Source organism: Halichoerus grypus, chromosome 14, assembly GCF_964656455.1.
Source record: "Halichoerus grypus chromosome 14, mHalGry1.hap1.1, whole genome shotgun sequence".
Taxonomy (NCBI): Eukaryota; Metazoa; Chordata; class Mammalia; order Carnivora; family Phocidae; genus Halichoerus; species Halichoerus grypus.
Genome location: NC_135725.1, coordinates 47,883,862 through 47,903,267, shown reverse-complemented (window position 1 = coordinate 47,903,267; position 19,406 = coordinate 47,883,862). Strand labels below are relative to the sequence as shown.

The 19,406-nt window shown below is 39.0% G+C and overlaps 2 long non-coding RNA genes across 3 annotated transcripts in view; one reads left to right on the top strand and one right to left on the bottom strand.

Moving 5' to 3' along the window:
• The window catches only part of LOC144380006 (uncharacterized), a 247,033-nt gene that overhangs the window by 197,508 nt on the left and 30,119 nt on the right, over positions 1-19,406 (bottom strand). Inside the window, exons 5-7 of one of the 2 annotated variants that reach the window (XR_013443664.1) lie at positions 13,727-13,796; positions 12,036-12,085; positions 5,135-6,172 (exon numbers count right to left, since the gene is read on the bottom strand). This is a non-coding gene — a long non-coding RNA (uncharacterized LOC144380006). Of the gene's footprint in view, positions 1-5,134; positions 6,173-12,035; positions 12,086-13,726; positions 13,797-19,406 lie in introns of those variants that run through there. The other variant, XR_013443663.1, reaches the window with a different exon arrangement.
• On the top strand, positions 4,921-10,713 carry LOC118529725 (uncharacterized). Its single transcript, XR_004914263.2, has 3 exons — positions 4,921-5,119; positions 8,152-8,284; positions 10,563-10,713. It is a non-coding gene; the product is annotated as an uncharacterized LOC118529725 (long non-coding RNA).

Genomic DNA, 19,406 nt, shown 5'->3' with positions numbered 1-19,406 from the left:
ACCCAGGCATCCCCTAACACCAAGATCTTGGTAAAGAATACAACCTCCAAGAATAACTTGCGACTTTAAATGAACTAATTTTTGACCTGCACTATGACAAAGACCAGGGAATGTATTTTACTACTTCCTCCGTCAAAACCACACCAGCACCCAACAATTACCACTCCCCAAACCTATTCCACTTATTAAGCACTGACAGTTGAAAAAAAAATAATTGACTAACTTAATGAAGCTAAGTTATTTCTACATTTTTGAGACAGTTCTATGAATTACCATTAATAATAAATACTTGTGTCAAAAAGCAAGCTACAGAGGTTATAGCAGTGACTCAGTGAGACTACCAGAGGGTTCAAATCCCACCCCACCACTAATTTAGCAGTGGAGTTGAATGAATTAAACTCTCTAAGCCTCAATTCCTACACCTACAAAATCTAAACAAATTCAAAACAGTGTTTATGTCATTCAATTAGGTTAGATATTTTGATTAGTGTTTTACCTAGTATATAAGAAACACTCAATACAGTAGCTACTACTGTATGCTAGGATACAAACAATTCATTTTCACTTTATAAATCTGCCCATGTTTCTTTCCCCCTTTTTAAAAATCTATATATCTTTCCTTTCACTCTTAACCCTACTATATTATTTGTTTTGTAAAACTCACTTAAATCCTTTGTGGAGGGAGATGAGGTATTAAGAAAAAAGCACACACAAATAAATAATATTTTTCTACTTCTGTCTTCAAAGAACAACTTTCTGAGCATTGAGTTTGTGAAATGTACGTGCAGTGGAGGATCATTTGGCACTTTCTACCTTGAATCCAGAGTAGTGTTCTCAGGAGAGGGTCAGGAGGGCTGTGTGAGGATCCTCGTGAAACATAATCAGGCACATTTTGCCTTCAACCTCTTTTCCCAGCCAAGATAAAAAAAAAAATGTGGGTTCAACATTTCCACTCTAACTGACTCATCTGGCAGAAAAAGAAATCCAGATGCCAGGAGGAATCGGAAGGGAAAAAACAAAAAAACTGGTGGAGGAAAAAGGTCCCGGAAGGAGGGGGAGGTTGGAGAAGCATGTCATATCTCATCAAGCTATAAAAAACCAATCTTGAGGATTAAAAAGGAGGAAGCACTGACCTTCACAAGTAAAAGCAGGGCCCTGGAAATAGAACAATTCTTAAAGTATACTTCACACCAAAGAGTGTTAATAATCAAAGTGGTTTTTTAATGAATTACTATGCTATAATTCAGTTATCTACAAGATAATAACAAAAAATCTGTGTGAGCCTTCATGGGAAAGCCAGGGGTAAAACCTCTAAAACATTCATGTTCAAATATACTAATAAATCCAAAGCTGTACTTTAATTAGACTATTGTGAAAAATAATCAGAGTATGGTTACACAAGTGTACACATATGTCCAAAATCATCAAATTATAAGCATTAATTATGTGCAGTTTTTGTATACCTATATTTCAATAAAGATTGAGGAAAAAAGAAAAACAATCAGTGTAATTGTCTGATAGTTTAATTATGTGAAATAACTAGTGTATTTTAATCTTTTTCTAAGTACCTTATAATCTTTAGCTAATTTGTTCCATAATAATTGCTGAGGTAAATTCATTATTTCTTACAGCTCCCACCATTTATGTAAATGTCCAATGAAAATATTTAATCAAAATTGCTGAGATAAATTCATTATTTCTTACAGCTCCCACCATTTATGTAAATGTCCAATGAAAATATTTAATCAACATAGTCCAAGCACCTTTAGATGTTTCATCTTTCTAGTTTTGACCTGAAATATATTATCTATGCCCAGAATACATAAACGGGACAATGGACAGCATACTCTTCCAGCTATTTAAGTCTTTATTATTCACCAAAGTATCTCTCAGATACTCTGTCTTCGACATTTTTACAGGGAAGATAAACAATGGAATGCTAAATGAGGTGTATCTAGAAAGTTCATGTCAAAGAAGAATTAAAAGGCAGGTTTTATGGGGTATATCGTACCATTTAGTTAGTTGAAAAATGTTTATTCAGCACCAAGTACATGGCACTCTGCTAAAAACGCAGAGTGAGAAACAAATAAGGCATGGTTTGTACTTGGAGCTCACCATTTGTTGGAAGCCAAATTCAGGCATGCAAAAAAAAAAAAAAAAAAACAACCAAGTGCATGTCATAAAATCTATGATGAAAATATCAGCTATGAAAACACAGGGAAATTTTTCATAATTATTATGGTGACTCAACTTTTTTCCCTCTATAAAGTGAGGGAGCTGTCTTAGGTCCTGTATGTCTCTTCCAGCATTAATATTTTGTGATGCTATGTTTAGAACAATATTTATTTCACTATTTTTTAGCAGAGAGCTAGAAGAATTGTGTCTTTAATAAGTTAGGCACTTATGCCAGAGAGTGCAAAAAGCTTTTGAATAAATGCCTTGGGTCAATAGGACAGAGATTAGCAACTGGAGAAACAGAAAACCAATAACTAAAGAAAAGAAAATGTGTTTTAATCTGATTTCTCTCACTTGATCCTGCATTCCTAGAATGGGTGTAATTATACTAACATCCTTTTTCTGGGGTTATTATTTTGTTTGATTAACAAATGTATTTGATAAAAAAAAGTTTTTTAATCTGCCACCATCACATCCAGTTTACATAAAATAATCAGATGTGAAATCTCAGTCAACTAAAGAAAAGAATAAAAATGAAAACATCATGACATGTGTTCATTATAGCTGCCCTAGGCAAGGAATGAGAAAGTTCCACTTCTGCTCTTCCCTCCTCCTCTCCCCTTTGTATCACCTCTCTGTGATATGCATGCCTGTGAGAGAGCAAAGATTAAATAAGATAAAATTAAATGACACACGTAAAGCCTTCAATAAATAATAGCTCTCATGACCGTTGCTATGATTATTATCATTACTTATGCATTTTATTTTTCCTGCCATTCTTCACTCTCAAAGGTGGGCCCCACTTTTTTTTAAAGATTTATTAGGATTCTTTATTTATTTGAGAGAGAGAATGAGAGAGAGAGAGAGAGCATGAGAGGGGGGAAGGTCAGAGGGAGAAGCAGACTCCCCACTGAGCAGGGAACCTGATGCAGGACTCGATCCCAGGACTCCAGGATCATGACCTGAGCCGAAGGCAGTCGCTTAACCAACTGAGCCACCCAGGCGCCCAAAGGTGGGCCCTACTTTTGTAAAGCCTCCCAAAATATGATATGTGTCATACTTGAGAGCACTTGAGAAGATTTGGGGATGCATACAGACAAATATGTGTGTGTGTGTGTGTGTGTGTGTGTGTATACATATATATAATTATATTTGTATTACTAAATAACTAATTTAGCCCAAATATGTACTAATTTGTACTTATTTGTACTAATATATGACTACTAAATTAAATATGTATATTGAATATAACATGTATATTTTATATATTTAATTTATTTTATACTTATTTGTATGTATTATATATTGTATCATTTATTATTTATATTTATTTTATATAATTAATTTGTTTTATTTATATATTTAATATATATTTAAAATATATGATATCTATTTAATTTAGTAGTCCTATAGTTATATTAAAGTATATTTGAAAATGTTATAGCTAGCACATCAACCTAGTGATTTAAAAGATATTACTATTGAATAGACTTAATTAAGTTAAAATCGCAGTATATTTACAGAGGCATAACAGCACAGGTGGTATGTGACTCTAGCAAAAATTATGAAGGTGGTCCGTGAACAACTGGAGTTTGGGAAACAATTAGCTAAAGCACCAACGACTGTTTTCACAGTCGAAGGAGTGGGGAAGCAGTGTCACAGTTTGAAAGAGGCAAATGTCTTACTTTCTAAATTATAAGTTCCTTGAGGGGAAATTCTTTCTCCACCTAGATGAGTATATTAATATGTGCTCGGCAACTGAATGCTGCATAGATCTGAAGACAACTGAAGTTGTGTGTGTGTGTGTGTGTGTGTGTGTGTGTGCACGTAATGGCAGGGGCACCATTGGACAAGGTGGGGTCAGGGTACAGCAGGGAGGGTGGGGTTAACTCTGATCTCACAGTGACGAATGAACCGGTCTCCACTCATTCATTTTATGTGTTGAAATCTACAAATACATTTCTATGCCATACCTTCCCAAAGAGCATTTGTGCACTTCCTGCTCTTTAAAGACAGAAATAACAACGATCTGGGTTACTGAGCTCTGTCAATAGCAAAATTTTCCACTGAGTATTATAATTCTTCATTTATAAGTGCCTGAAGGTAGAAAACACCGAGTTCACTATTATATTTCTAGAGCCCAGGTCAGTACCTGACACATTATAGGTTTTCAGTAAATATGTGTTGAATGAATGAATTTATAAATGAAGGCTTCGGTCCCTAGAGAGTTGGCAGGAGAAGGGCTTTGGGAGAGGAAATAGGAAAGAGAACTTTCGAGACCCCAAATCAAGCCATTTATTTCATGGCCTCTTGTGCCTACCAGGTCCAGCAAGGAGCCAGCCAAGCAGTGATTTCACCTGTAGAACCTGCTGGGCAAGGCCAGTCAGCAGGTGAGGTGAGTCCCACCACTCAGGTGTCAAACACAGTCAGCTTGGCTCATAGATTCCCAGAAGTACAGTGTGACTGCTCTCTCTACATCCAGATCTGCCCCGGTAAACTCGATCTAATTAACCACCGTGGAATTTGGCCAGTACACTGAGATTATGGTATGTTGAGAAATTTGAACTTTAACCACACATAAATAAAAGCACAAGGATCAGGGCCACTCCCTCTTACTTCTGGGTGATTTTTGAAAAAAAAAATTTTTTTTTTCAAAAAGAAAACAGTTGCTTAGGAGTCTGTGAGTTTTCTTTTTTTGTTTGTTTTTAAAAGATTTTATTTATTTATTTCAGAGAGAGAGTGTGTGTGAGCAGCGGGGAGGGTCAGAGGGAGAAGGAGAGAGAGAATCTCTAGCAGCTCCCCACTGAGCACGGAGCCCAACTCAGGGCTCGATCTCACGACCCCGAGATCATGACCTGAGCTGAAATCAAGAGCCGGACACTTAACCGACAGAGTCACCACGCAGGCACCCCAAGAGTCTGTGAGTTTTCAACAAGAGGGAAATGTAAGTCAAATTGATTCAATGTTTTAATGTAAACTCTTCCAAATGTCTTTAAAATAATTAAAATCTATTGAATAATAATATCTGGAATCTAAATAAAAAGCAGCACCCTTTATTAATCCTCGAGAAAATTGTTAGATGCAGAGAAAGATACAAAATAAGTAAGATACAGTCCTTGGTGTTGCCTTTTTCAGTCAGATTTCCACTGAAGTAGTTCAAAGCTCTAAGAAAATGTTCTCCTTTGTCCCTCAGTAATAGATGCAGAAAGGTTAAGTCTTTCAAGTTTACAATAGAAGGTCACCATGCACATTATCACATGTCCATACAGTAGAATTAAACAGATTTTAATGTTCCTTTTTCAGCAAATTTTCCTGGCAAAGAAAAATTGTCTCAGGGTTATGCTTGTCTGGCATTCTCAAGCTTTCTGGGTGCAGCTGGGCAAAGTCCTCTCCATAAACAAACTCGAGGTTGATCAGAGTTTTCTTTACTTTAAAAAATGGTTTACGGTAGGAACCCAACAGCTTGACCATTTCCACAGTGCATTACACTTTTGTCCACCGTAGTGACAAATCTTCAGGATCACACCTTGTGAAGAAGCTCAGATACACGTGTAAGAATTATTCTCCTCACCATCTCAGCACTGACTGATTGCCTTTAATTTTCTCTCATTTCCTTTCCCCCGAATATAGCCCTTCTTTCTTGCATTGAAGGATACCACTTTGCAACAGGCCTTCTTATCTCTTTTTTATCTCCTATACCATCAACGTCTCTGGTACAGTTGTTTTCTGTTTTCATGGCTATTTCTGCCTTGACAGACAGTTACTTAAGCGGCAGGGGAGGGGGGTATAAAACCACAGGACTGACTAGAAACATCACAGCAAGCAAAGCTGATCTTACTGGCAGTGAGAAATGATAGAGACAATGCTGGATTGAAATCAGAAAATCTAGGGATTGGTGCTGGCACCAAGGATTACCTGGTGGTCTTGGAATTCAGGGAACCTCTTGAGTAGTTCAGTTTCCTCCTCTACCTAAGGAGTACGCTCGTGGCCCTGTGTGCTTGACAGAAATGACAATTAAACTGAATCAGACCGCAGGAGTTTTATGTTGCACTAATTTATAAATTGTACGTCTCTGTACCCCATGAGATGTGGTGGTTGATGATGTGGTGCACTCACGCACACCAGCTGCCCCCAGCCCTCTGTCTACTCTTGCCAGGACTGGACTAACTCAGGGAAATTGTGGAGTTCATTCCTCTGGATACAAGGAATTCATACCCATGAACAATCCTACCATCTTTAGTAGACGCTGTCCAGTTGGTTGGCTTCATCAAGCTCCTCCCAAGCCTGCTTTATGAACTTGCTACTGGCCATGATCTCCTTTCAACCTGTAAGCACTGTCCACACCCCCAGCTGTGGTCTGGCTGTTTGTGAGCATCTGGACTAGACCAGAACGGAGCAGGGTGATGGCTCTGGTATTAGACTGGCATGGGTTCAGACAGTGGCACTATTATGAAGTAGCTGTGACACCTGAAACTTGTTATTTAATTTCTCTGAGACTCCATTTCCCAATTTGTATAGAGAAGACCCTAATAGTTACACTGCAAAGGGTTGGAACAAATAAAAAGCAATAAGGCTTTATTATAGCCCAAGAGCTAAAAGTAATAGACATCGCAAATATGGATATTTAGAATTGTCCAGATATTTGAGCTACAGTCTTTTAAAAATAAAAGATTTTATTTATTTATTTGACAGAGACAGAGATAGCAAGATCAGGAACACAAGCAGGGGGAGTGGCAGAGGGAGAAGCAGGCTTCCCGCCGAGCAGGGAGCCCGATGCTATGCGGGGCTCGATCCCAGGACCCTGGGATCATGACCTGAGCCGAAGGCAGACACTTAACGACTGAGCCATCCAGGCACCCTAAAAATAGAAGATTTTAAAGAGAGGCAGCCGTGGGGCACCTGGGTGGCTCAGTCAGTTAAGCATCTGACTCTTGATTTCGGCTCTGGTTATGATGATGCCTTTTTCAGTCAGATTTCCACACTCAGTGGGGAGTCTGCTTAAGATTCTTTCTCCCTCTCCTTCTCCTCCCTGCTCCCACTCTGCTCTCTCTAAAATAGATAAATAAATCTTCAAATAAATAAATAAAGAGGCAGCTGTGCAATCAAAATAAGAGACACTTAATGCTTTTTTGAGCTCATAGCTCCTCGTTAGATTATCAAATCTGCACTGGTACAACAAAGCCTAATAAGTACTTAACTATTTTTAAATAAATAAATAACTGAATGAATGAATGAGTGAGTGAATGAATGAATAAATGAATGAATGAATCCCACTGAAGCTGTTTGGAGAAATGTGGAATTCCACATATGTCCTCTAGGTGGCGAACTGATACCTCCTACCCTGTGTTGCATTTCCTGTGTCCTCCACAATTGACAGGAAAACTACTAAAGAAATCTGTCACTTTATGTCTGTCATAGTCTAGAAGTAAGAAACCATTAATGTATTTTCTACCAAAGTTATCTATTTTTACGACTGTATGCTTCTTGTCAAAAAAAACTGTTTATAGAAAGTCATTAAGAAATATGACTGTGTAAGTACTATACAGAGTTGTCCAAGAGACTTTTCAGAGCACTTCTGCAAGCTTGCTGTGAGGACTTTCCATTTCATGGTGTACTGAGCAAAACATTGTTTCGCCCAAAGCTCGTTATTATTTTCCTAGGGTGTTCATTCTCTTCTAAATACGGGAAAAAATAAAAGTAATTCTACTAACAATGACTTTTTATAAAAACTAAGTCTCAACTACATTTTTTTTCTTCTAGATTCACCGTGACAGTGACAGATAAAATTGAATAAAAGCTGAATGCATTATCCTGTCAGTTGACTAGAGAAGAACAATCCAAGGAGATAAATTAATCCAAATGCATTGCTTTAATTTTCCTTCAAGCCAGGATATGAGATCCCTGAATGATTTAAATAATGCCCCCCAATCTCCATTTCCCTTTTGTGATGACATAGTCTATATTTTCTTTATACAGGAAACATGACTCAAAAATATCTTGGAGTGCCATGAGAGCTGAAGGACAAAGCTAAACTCCATCTACAAGCACACCAAACAGGAACAACAAGAATTGAAGATTCCTGTCCTGATTCCAAAAGTGAGGGGAGGAGGTAAGTAAAAAGAACAATGACATGTTATAGCCCAAGAGCTAAAATTAAATGCATGTAAATAATTCTTGTTGAAACTAGAAGCCAGTGTAGATTAGGCAAACCAGGTAGAGAGTTCTTTCTTGCCAAAACATGCCAGGCTAAGAGTCACTTAGCATTGAGACATGGCTACTGACAGAAGTGAGGTTAATACTGGACAATTGCGGGGGATTCTGAACTCACAGGGCAGTTCTCAAAAGATAGTAATGTACCTAAAGCCCAAAGATTCTGTTTTATCCTATCCAGAAAGCTGGAAATCAGTTGTCGGGGATACCGGAATCTGAATGAGAATTTCCAGCATACATGTAAATATTTCTCTAACACCCATTTCTTAAGCAACCACTGTGGGCCAGGCCCTTGAATAATACAAAGATGAATAAGGCATGGTCCCTGCCCTCAGACACGTACACACATAATTATATGAGATTAATCAAGGGAGAGGGAGAGACAAAAAGGAGCTAAGGTCAAATGGGTATGTTGATGCGAGAGTGTGGATGATCCCATCCCACAGTTGGGTTCCTGGCAACTTGTCTGACCAGAATCCAGCCATAACGGTAGTTTCTGCTGAATGTTGAATTGAACCTATACTGCTGGGTCTCTGATGCAGCTAAAGCCATGGAAATAGACCTGGAAAGGGAGGTATAAGCACCTAAAATACCTTTCCAATGGCATTTTGGGCTTGTTTCATTAGGTCATTCCCAAAAGTATGCAAGAAGCCAGAGGAGTTACAGAAGAAAACACCCTCCATTAAATCAACGTATTACTCCTAACTTTGTCATGAGCATGCAACCCCAAACCTTCCTAAGTAAACTAATTTAACCAGCTAAATAATCATTAATAGAGAAGTATAAATAAACCACAGACTCTCTCATATAGCAATTTTAAAAGAATGATGTAGCTCTAGGAGAGAAACATTTCCATACATATAGAAGTGAAAGAAAACAGCTAGGAGGAAAGAATTTAGGCTATAAACTTGCCTTGGTATTGGATACAATTTAAAGACTTTTTCTAAAGGTTAAGTAAAAGCAGAAAATGGCACAAATATGTTAATAAAGTATGAGATATGATGCACTCTTTATTTATCACTATTACGTTATACCTCCAGAATTATGATTTAAAGTGGATTTTTTATTTAAAATTTTTGGGGTGTTTGGATTGTTATTTTACCTACAAAAAACACATTTTATCTTGACGTGCAGGGTGTGAAGATTTTTAATATTTTCCCTAAATATTATTAGGTTGTTTTAGGCCCTTTCTCTGTAGCCACTTTTGCAAGCTAACCCACGTTTAAAGCCTTCAATCCAATTAGCCCATGCACACTCTAATTTCAGTTCAAAGAGATAAAAGTACATTTTGACCCAACTTCTATTATTAAGTTGATATCCTATCCCCATACCAGCCGCCCAAGGCAGATCTGTTGTTATTTGTCTTTACTCTTCATTACAAGAGAAAAAAAAGAAAAAAGGAGAAGAGGGAAAGGGGACTTAATAAAAGAAAGGGACTGACCACCCCTTCCAATAGCAGAAATTGAAAGTTGCCTGTTAACTGTAGCCCTTACATTTATAGTAAGTCAACAACCCAGGCCCTGTGGCTTCTGCTTTATTGTGATTGTATAATTTTCTCCCTCGGTGAAAAATTCTCTTTAGGTAAGCTCTCTACAATGACTCAAGACCCTCAGATGTGATAGCCTTGTCTACTTCTAGGGAAATTTAGAAATACAAAAAGCCAGAGTCTTCCTTCTGTAAGTCAAACTCACCTCTAGAAATGAAGCAGAATTGCCACCAAAAGAAAGTCAGTGTCATACGCAGAGGATGTGGGGCGCAACCCAAAAGCTCAAATCAGCCAGTGACCTTTTACCAAGGCAAATACACAGAGAAGCACCACTATATTGGTGCCAATTTACTCAAGTAGAACAGGTGTATCCACCCTCTCCTGGTGCCACAGCCCAAGCTAGACACACCCAGACGCTCCCACTCACAGGGCCACCAGGGCTGGTCTCAATTCAAGTCAGTGGAAGCTTACTGCCATGGGGATAGGTGAGATCTGTGTTTGATGCCAATCAATATACGCGTGATTACCCAACAAGGAAAATAAAGAAGTAAAGCAAACAGATGCGCCCATGTCTGCACAATTCTTTTAAAAAGGGCTTGAAGTACAAAACCGAAGCCTAAGAGAGAATGGTATTAGCTCAATTAGTATGAAATAAGCACCAACCCTCTCTAAAACAATTTTCTAATTCCAGCAGAAGAATCTTCAATGGTGAACCAGCAAAACCCAGTTTCAGCTGCCCTCCACAGCACTTACTGGTTTACTGTAAATACATAAGCTAGACTAAATAACCACCACCACCAACAACAAAAAACCCTAAAAGAAATTAAAGTAATAATGCTAGAATGATGATAATAATAATTACAGGTCTCCTGGCTTTTTCCTTACCCTTTCCTTTCTCCTACATTGGCCAGCTTGGGCCTTCTCTCCAAGTCATTCCCATAGGAAGGTGCCCACCCACCCCCTCTGTCTGCCTAGAGCATGCATCCAAGGCCAGGGCTCAGGACTGCAGACTGGGTTGGGGCCTTCTCTGCCTCAGGGGCATGGGAGCTGGGGAAGGGGCTTTTAAGAGATAACAAAAGGAACAAACAATAAAGTCTTTGGCAGCTGCCACCTACTCAGATCTTTGAAGGTCGCAAGGTTTTGATGATCTAGATTCATTAGGAATGTCTCCTTGCCAGCCAGCCAGGGCCAAGACCCCCAGCCTGCAGAGGGCAGAGGCCCTCCCAGTCCCCAGGCTGCCACCAGCCCAGGGGCCCTTGTCTTACAGAGGCCCAGGTCTGAGGCTGCAGAAATCTGGGGCAGCCACCATAAGAGGCCCCTTTCAGGGGCCAGAATTCCTTTACCAGCATGGATTCAGGACGGGACTACATAACCAAAGCAGTTGCGGTGTTTGTTTTGTTTTTGTTTTTTTTTATAGCTTTTTTCCCAAAAATGATTTGCAGTTGTATGTGCAGCACTTCGCCGTGAGATGTGTGCTCTACAATAAAAAACAAATCTAATTTTTTTAAAAAGCAGGCCAGTTTGCTATAGTGAGCTACTTAACTTCATCTTCGTAACAGCCTCATGAAGTAGGTTTTTTATCCCCATTTTACAGATAATGAAGCTATATAAATCTAAAATAAGTATCTTCTCCCAAAATACCCAGCTAGAGTGAAAGAGCCATCATCAAGCTCCAAATGAATTTTTTCCATGTACCAGGGGTCAGCAAACTAGGACCCTTGTGTCCTATCTGTCCCGCTGACTGTCTTTGCAAATAAAGTTGCATCGGCGTTCAGACATTCTCATTCATTTCTATATTATCTGTGGCAGCTTTGGTGCTATGGACAGCAGAGCTGAATAGCCCCGTGAAAGAAACCATATGGGCTCACAGAAGCTAAACAATTTCCTATCAGGCCCTTTAGAGAAAAACTTTGTCAACCTCTGCTCTTCAATGTGCCATTAAGAATTTTTAGAAGGTTGAGTATAAAGAATATTTTCAGAGAATTAGGAAATTCTAACAAGTGAGAGTTTGCCACAATCAATTTCTTTGTGAACAGCTACCCTAGGACATTCTACCCATGCGTACAGCTTTCTTCCAGTCCCTCAAACCTCAGGGAAAGAGTGTTTTAGAAAACAAGGATCTAAATTTCACGGACCAACTCATTCAAGCCCTCCCCAGTTCTACCTCCAGCTTCTCCTTGCCTCAGCTTCTCACAGGACAGCTCCAGCTTCTCCCTAAGAGAAAAGGAGAGAGATGAACACAGTGAAAAAGTGTTGCTATAGCTTCATGGAACTTCCATTCCATTTTCAGACCCTGCTCCCATGTCAGAGGTAAAATTTGAAGGAAACATGACAAATATCAGGGTTTACTTGGTTTAGGCTTGTCAGATTGATGAAAGCCTGAGTGGATAAATTTATAGACTAGAATAATATAATTTTAATATGGAAGGCACATCAGATAATAACCAATTGAGATGATTCACTTTATCAAAAAAACAAAAAACAAAAAACAAGAACCCAGCAAAGCTGGGTGACTGACTTCTCCCAGGTTAGCAACAGAGAAGAGGCTTCTCATCCATTCTACCACATATTCAGCAGAATCCGGTTTAAGGCCACAACTGTATCCTATTCACCAGCTTCCATATATACATTAATTTCATGTCCTTTCTCAAGGCCACACCTTTGGCGGAAAGAGCACCTTTGGGGAATCAAGCCGGTTCAGGTTCAAACCCTGTTTTGGTCCCTTACTACTTGTGCAAACTTAGGAAAGTCAGTAAACCAGTGGAAGCCTCAGTTTTATAGAAGTAAAACATAGTTAACTGTTCCCTGCATGGAAAGAAGAGAAAATGAAACATTCAGTGCCGAACAAAGTACCCCTAGCATGTTGTAGGCACTTTCTCAATACATGGCAAACACTAGTATTGCTCTTAAGGGACAAGTAAAACTGCATCACCTTAGTCTTTTATTAGGCCAAGGTCAGTGGGTATTAACAGTTGGACAAAGAAGCATTTCCCGGTACAGGGATAGATGATAACCTGCTGGCCACATATTATAGAGGTATTTCCACTCTGAGGGAAATTTAGAATTTTAACCTGAGAAAGCTAAATGTTAATTTTCTAATCAAGTCCTGTACCAGTTGCATATAATTGTTATTATATGTTATGATTTACGGACAGCCTTGTTTTTAATTATGAGGTTTTTATTGGAGAGACAGGTTTCGGGGTGAGTCTGCCATAGGACCTGCCAGCACTTGTTAAAAGTTTTTATAGTGTGACTCATTTACGTGTGTGTGTGTGTGTGTGTGTGTGTTTAGGAGTGCTATTATTAAACATTCCTGGCATATAGTGAAAAATTTGTGATTCAAATTTGTCCATATATTTACCTCCCCACCATCTACACTATCCTTTCACATAACTCACCCCTCCCCCATCCATCAAGGCTAGCTTCAGATTATTTTCAAGGTTTTCTACAGATAAACTCACTTGGAATGTTCCTTGCCTAATTCCCTTTAGCTCTCTCTCTGCATGTGAAATAGAAGAAAACACTGCTCAAAAGCAAAAATCTTTCAGGTAATGTGGTGGATGGAAAAACTAGAGGAAATTTAAAAAGCATGAATGCCATTTCTTTATGCTCAATGTTTTTCATTTTTTTTAAGATTTTCTATTTACTTATTTGAGAGAACGTGAGAGAGAGAGAAAGAGAGAGAGCATGAGCAGGGGCGAGGGGCAGAGGGAGAAGCAGACTCCCCACTGAGCAGGGAGTCTGGTCGGGACTCCATCCCAGGACCCGGGATCATGACCTGAGCCGAAGGTAGATGCTTAACCAACTGAGCCACCCAGGCGCCCCTTAATGTTTTTAATTTTGTAGAAAGAGTACCTGCAGGAAAAATCGCCTTCACATTGACGAAGTCCACGAGAGGTTCTGATAGATCAGTGCTATAAATTGCCTACAAAGGAAAAGAGAGGGAACATGAGTACACAAAGCCCACAGAAGAATAAAGATATTTCCATAAGTAGAAAAATGAAAACAAAACAGAATGGATAGCATTGATTCAACTCCCATGGTGATTCAATAATACCAACAGCCAAACCTTTGTTAGATGTGTGCACTACATGAGTACTATGAAGCCAACATACGAAGCCTGGCACAGGGCATTGGGGAAAGGTGTAGCTGATAACATTTTGCAGATGGAGGAGTTTTCTTTTGCGCTATTGACTTTAAGTTTCCAACTGTTCCATTAATTAGAAGTATGAAAGAGTAAGAGGAATAAAGGGAAAGAGCGAAAGAGAGAGGGTAGGGAGGAAAGAATCAGGAAATGAGAAAGAAAAAGTGTCCAGTGCTAGATATCACAGTGCCACAGAACCGCAAACACTTGGGGCCCAGGCCCAGTGGTGATAACTTGGCCCTACGTCCACCGAACCACTTCCGGAAATGAGTCCCGTAGACTTGTGTTCTATATTGCTGAATAACAGATTAATTCTCCCAACCCAATATCCAAAAATGAAGAGTTTAAAATGCCTGTGGTCAAGGCCCTGGAGATGGCTTTGCTGGGTCTTCGGCTTCACAGTCTCCCACAAGGCTGCAGGCAAGGTGTCCATCAAAGCTGGGTCTCATCTGAAGGCTCACCTAGGGAAGGATCTGGGTCCCAACCAACCACACGGAATTGTTGGTGGGATTCATTTCCTTTTGGGATGTTGAACTGAGGGCTTCAGTTCCCTGCTGTGCTTGGGTCACCCTTCCTATGGCAGCTTGCTTCATCAAAATCAGTGCAAGAGAGAGAAACTTCTAGCAAGACAGAAGTCACAATCTTTTAGAAACTAAGCAGGGAAGCAACACCTCCTCTAAGTTGCCATATTCTATTGGGTTAGAAAACAGTTTCTCAAGTGGAGGGGATTACACAGGCATGAATACTAGATGGTGAGATAATCAGGGGCTGTCTTAGAGGCTGCCTACCACAACTTGGCAATCGACTCTCCTTTTCTTTGCTAACTTTTTTCCGTCTCATCTCTATTCAGATTACCACAAAATTCCAAAATAGTCAGGTCTAAATAGACAAAAGTTTACTTTTAGGTCTAAGTTTGCACTCCTTAGAAGAGTTAGTAGTATAGCAGAAGCAATAAGATAAGTGGGTTAATAAGAAGGCATGAGTACCAGGCCCAGTTCTGGAAATTTGCCGGCTATAAGATTTTATCCATGAGCCTGATTTCCTCATCTTTGAAATGGGGATAATTATGTTTTCTCTATTTTACCTCACATAACAATTATGAGGACCAAGGAATATCATGTGTGGCAGTGTTTTCCAAAACACAGTAATATAGTGCTGGAGGGACTTCCGATGACTATAGGTGGTATATGGACTACAGGTGGAACTTTTTGAAGTATTTGTTTTTAGAGCGCATTAAAAAAATAAAACTTGCACAACAAATCCATGATCTTATAGCTAATGTTGCTCAAATGAGACTTAAATGAAGTTGGAAAAAAGGTGAGTCAATCTGATGAAAACTATTAAGAAAGTAATGATAGATGGTCTGAGAATGGGGCAAACATTATGATGGTGATACACAAATGATGGCATAAAATGTAAAATGCTCCACAAATACATCCAGTCTTGTTCATTAACTCACACTCCATGACTCCGATTTAAGAAGGAAACTAGATACATTCTTTGCTACCAATAGAGCAAACCTAACTACAATGGTGAAAGAGATGGCCACTTGAAAATCCAGTCCTAAATGTTTTGCCCACAAAGAATCCTTGCCCTAGTACTCCTTTTCCTGTGTCTCATTTATCATTTTATTGTTTCAAGTGCCCCCACAGAGTGCCTTGAACATATTAATCAAGCTTTGAAAGTTTACTGACTTGATTGTATATTTTTTTATTTCATTTATTTATTTTTATTTAAATTCTAGTTAGTTGACATACAGTTCAATATTGGTTTCAGGAGTACAGTTCAGTGGTTAATCATTTACATATAATACCAGTGCTCTTCCTAACAAGTGCCCTCCTTAATATCCATCACCCATCTGCCCCATCCCCCACCCACCTCCCTCCATCAACCCTCAATTTGTTCTACATAGTTAAGAGTCTCTCATGATTTGTTCCCCCCTTCCCCCCTCCCGAATGTTCATCATTTTGTTTCTTAAATTCCATATATGAGTGAAATCATATGGTATTTGTCTTTCTCTGATTGACTTATTTCATTTAGCATAATACACTCTAGCTCCCATCCACCTTGTCATTGCAAATGGCATGATCTCTTTCTTTTGGATGGCTGAGTAGTATTCTTCTGTGTGTGTGTGTGTGTGTGTGTGTGTGTGTGTGTGCGCGCGCGCGCGTATATATATATATACATACCACAGCTTCTTTATCTTCTTTATCCATTCATCAGTTGGTGGGCATTTAAGCTCTATTATTTAAAAAAAAAATTATATCATTTGTTCCCTGATGCACTTTCTTTCCTAACAATATATTAATAATAATTTGAATTTATTAGGGGCTTACTGTGTGCTAAAATGTACATATACTATTTCAATGAATACTTCTCCTAGGAGAAAGGTTGTGTTATCATAGCTTATGAATAAGGAAACTGAAGCCTAAAGAGGTTAAATCACTTGACCAAAATCACTCAGCTGGTAAGTAACACTTATATTTTCGCATTGCAATTTTTTTTTCTCTGGAATGTAGGAAAATACATCAACACCAGAGCATTCAAAACAAGGTCAGAGAATGAGTCACCTTTTGCCAAATACCCAGACAGGACATATACACTAAATAAAACAAGAGAAGCAACTACCTACTGATCCAGACTCTCACCCCACTCATTCTCAGGGGCAAAGGAGCAAACAGAAAGATAAGTTTCAGACACTTCCTAGGGCTCCTCCCAGGCAGAGATGTCACACTCACCACTTCCCCTGAATGACCTCCGAACCAAGGACAATTCTATAAGCAAAGAAGAAGTGCATTACCAATGGGCTCCAAACACCTGGTGAGCTGTTTAACTTCAAAGTCTCTCCTCAAAAGAAGATGACATCTCACTTTTGCTTTTTTCAGGATGACATGTAAATTTTGGTTGAAACCAGATATTCCAAGTGATAAGGGTAACTGAAATGTGTTTCATTCTCTTTCAAGAAGAGCTTTGAGCTTTATATCTTTAGAGCTAGAAAAATAGACTTAAAAAACCTATTGTGAGAAAACTGATTGTTAAAGGTATAGCTCACTAACCAGGAAGTGGAATTCAAGAGACTGCAGAAGGTAGAATGGTACCATATAGGAAATATTATTTTCTATACTCAGATTATCTACTATCCATTTTGTAACAGAAAACAAGTTATTGCTCAGCTGAATCATGGAATATTAATATCACAATGCTTTTATATTGATTATGTTTTGCTAATTCTTTATTTTAATTTGTTTTGAAACTTTCATTTCAACTATGCCTTGGTTTATAACCATATCCAGTTTTTCAGCATTGAATTATGCATATGCATTTAGTATGGGAATAGCAAAATTAAAAATCTAAACCTAGGGGCATCTGGGTGGCTCAGTCAGTTAAGCATCTGTCTTTGGCTCAGGTCATGATCCCAGGGTCCTGGAATGGAGCCCTGTGTCTGGCTCCTTGCTCAGCAGAGAGCTTGCTTCTCCGTCTCCTTCTGCCTGCAGCTCCCCCTGCTTGTGCTCTCTCTCTCACTATCTCTCTCTATATATATGTGTCAAATAAATAAAATCTTTTAAAAAATCTAAACCTAACATGCCTTATTTAGGTACCAAAGTCTATTTCTTGAAACTTTTATTTTAACTCGGCCAAGGTTTCTCTGAGATGAACAATCACTTTGCAATTTGTTTATGATTATTGAGGAAATGGTTTTATTATTGATTCATTCATATAACAAAAATTATTTTAGAAGTCTTCCTGTAACGTGGGTATTGATTTCTCATAGGCCAGACCTTGTATGTTTGATCATGTAAGATAAAAACATGAAGCACTCTTTTAAGTGCTATGACTATAATGTGATTGACTTTACTACAGAAATTGCTGTCCCTGCTGTAATGTAAGAGCCATGAAGACAGGGGCGCCTGGGTGGCTCAGTCGTTAAGCGTCTGCCTTCAGCTCAGGTCATGATCCCAGAGTCCTGGGATCGAGCCCCACATCGGGCTCTCTGCTCGGCGGGAAGCCTGCTTCTCCCTCTCCCACTCCCCCTGTTTGTGTTCCCTCTCTCGCTGTGTCTTTCTCTGTCAAATAAATAAATAAAATCTTTAAAAAAAAAAAAAAAAAAGAGCCATGAAGACAGGCATCTTTTACTGTTTTGTCACTGATGTATCTTTTTGTTTTGTTTTGTTTTGTTTTGTTTTTAAAGACTCGGTATTTTCTTTCTTAATTGTGTTTACCTTTTTTTAAAAAAATTTTTATTGTTATGTTAATCATCATACATTACAGCATTAGTTTTTGATGTAGTGTTCCATGATTCATTGTTTGTGCATAACACCCAGTGATCCATGCAGAATGTGCCCTCTTTAATACCCATCACCAGGCTAACCCATCCTCCCACCCCCATCCCCTCTAGAACCCTCAGTTTGTTTTTCAGAGTCCATTGTCTCTCATGGTTCGTCTCCCCCTCCGATTTCCCCCCCTTCATTCTTCCCCTCCTGCTATCTTCTTTTTTTTTTTTTCTTAACACATATTGCTTTATTTGTTTCAGAGGTACAGATCTGTGATTCAACAGTCTTCCACATTTCACAGCGCTCAGCATAGCACATAACCTCCCCAATGTCTATCACCCAGCCACCCCATCCCTCCCACCCCCCACCATTCCAGCAACCCTCAGTTTGTTTCCTGAGATTAACAATTCCTCATATCAGTGAGATCATATGATACATGTCTTTCTCTGTTTGACTTATTTCACTCAGCATAATACCCTCCAGTTCCATCCACGTCACTGCAAATGACAAGATTTCATTCCTTTTGATGGCTGCATAATATTCCATTGTATATATATACCACATCTTCTTCTGTCTTCTAATGTACTTCTTCTGTCGATGGACATCTCAGCTCTTTCCATAGTTTGGCTATTGTGGACATTGCTACTATAAACATTGGGGTGCACGTACCCCTTTGGATCACTACATTTGTATCTTTGGGATAAATACCCAGTAGTGCAATTGCTGGGTCGTAGGGTAGCTCTATTTTCAACTTTTTGAGGAACTTCCATACTGTTTTCCAGAGTGGTTGCACCAGCTTGCATTCCCACCAACGGTGTAGGAGGGTTCCCCTTTCTCCACATCCCCGCCAACATCTGTCGTTTCCTGACTTGTTAATTTTAGCCATTCTGACTGGTGTGAGGTGGTATCTCATTGAGGTTTTGATTTGGATTTCCCTGATGCCGTGCGATGTTGAGCACTTTTTCATGTGTCTTTTGGCCATTTGGATGTCTTCTTTGGAAAAATGTCTCTTCATGTCTTCTGCCCATTTCTTGATTGGATCATTTGTTCTTTGGGTGTTGACTTTGATCAGTTCTTTATAGATTTTGGATACTAGCCCTTTATCTGATATGTCATTTGC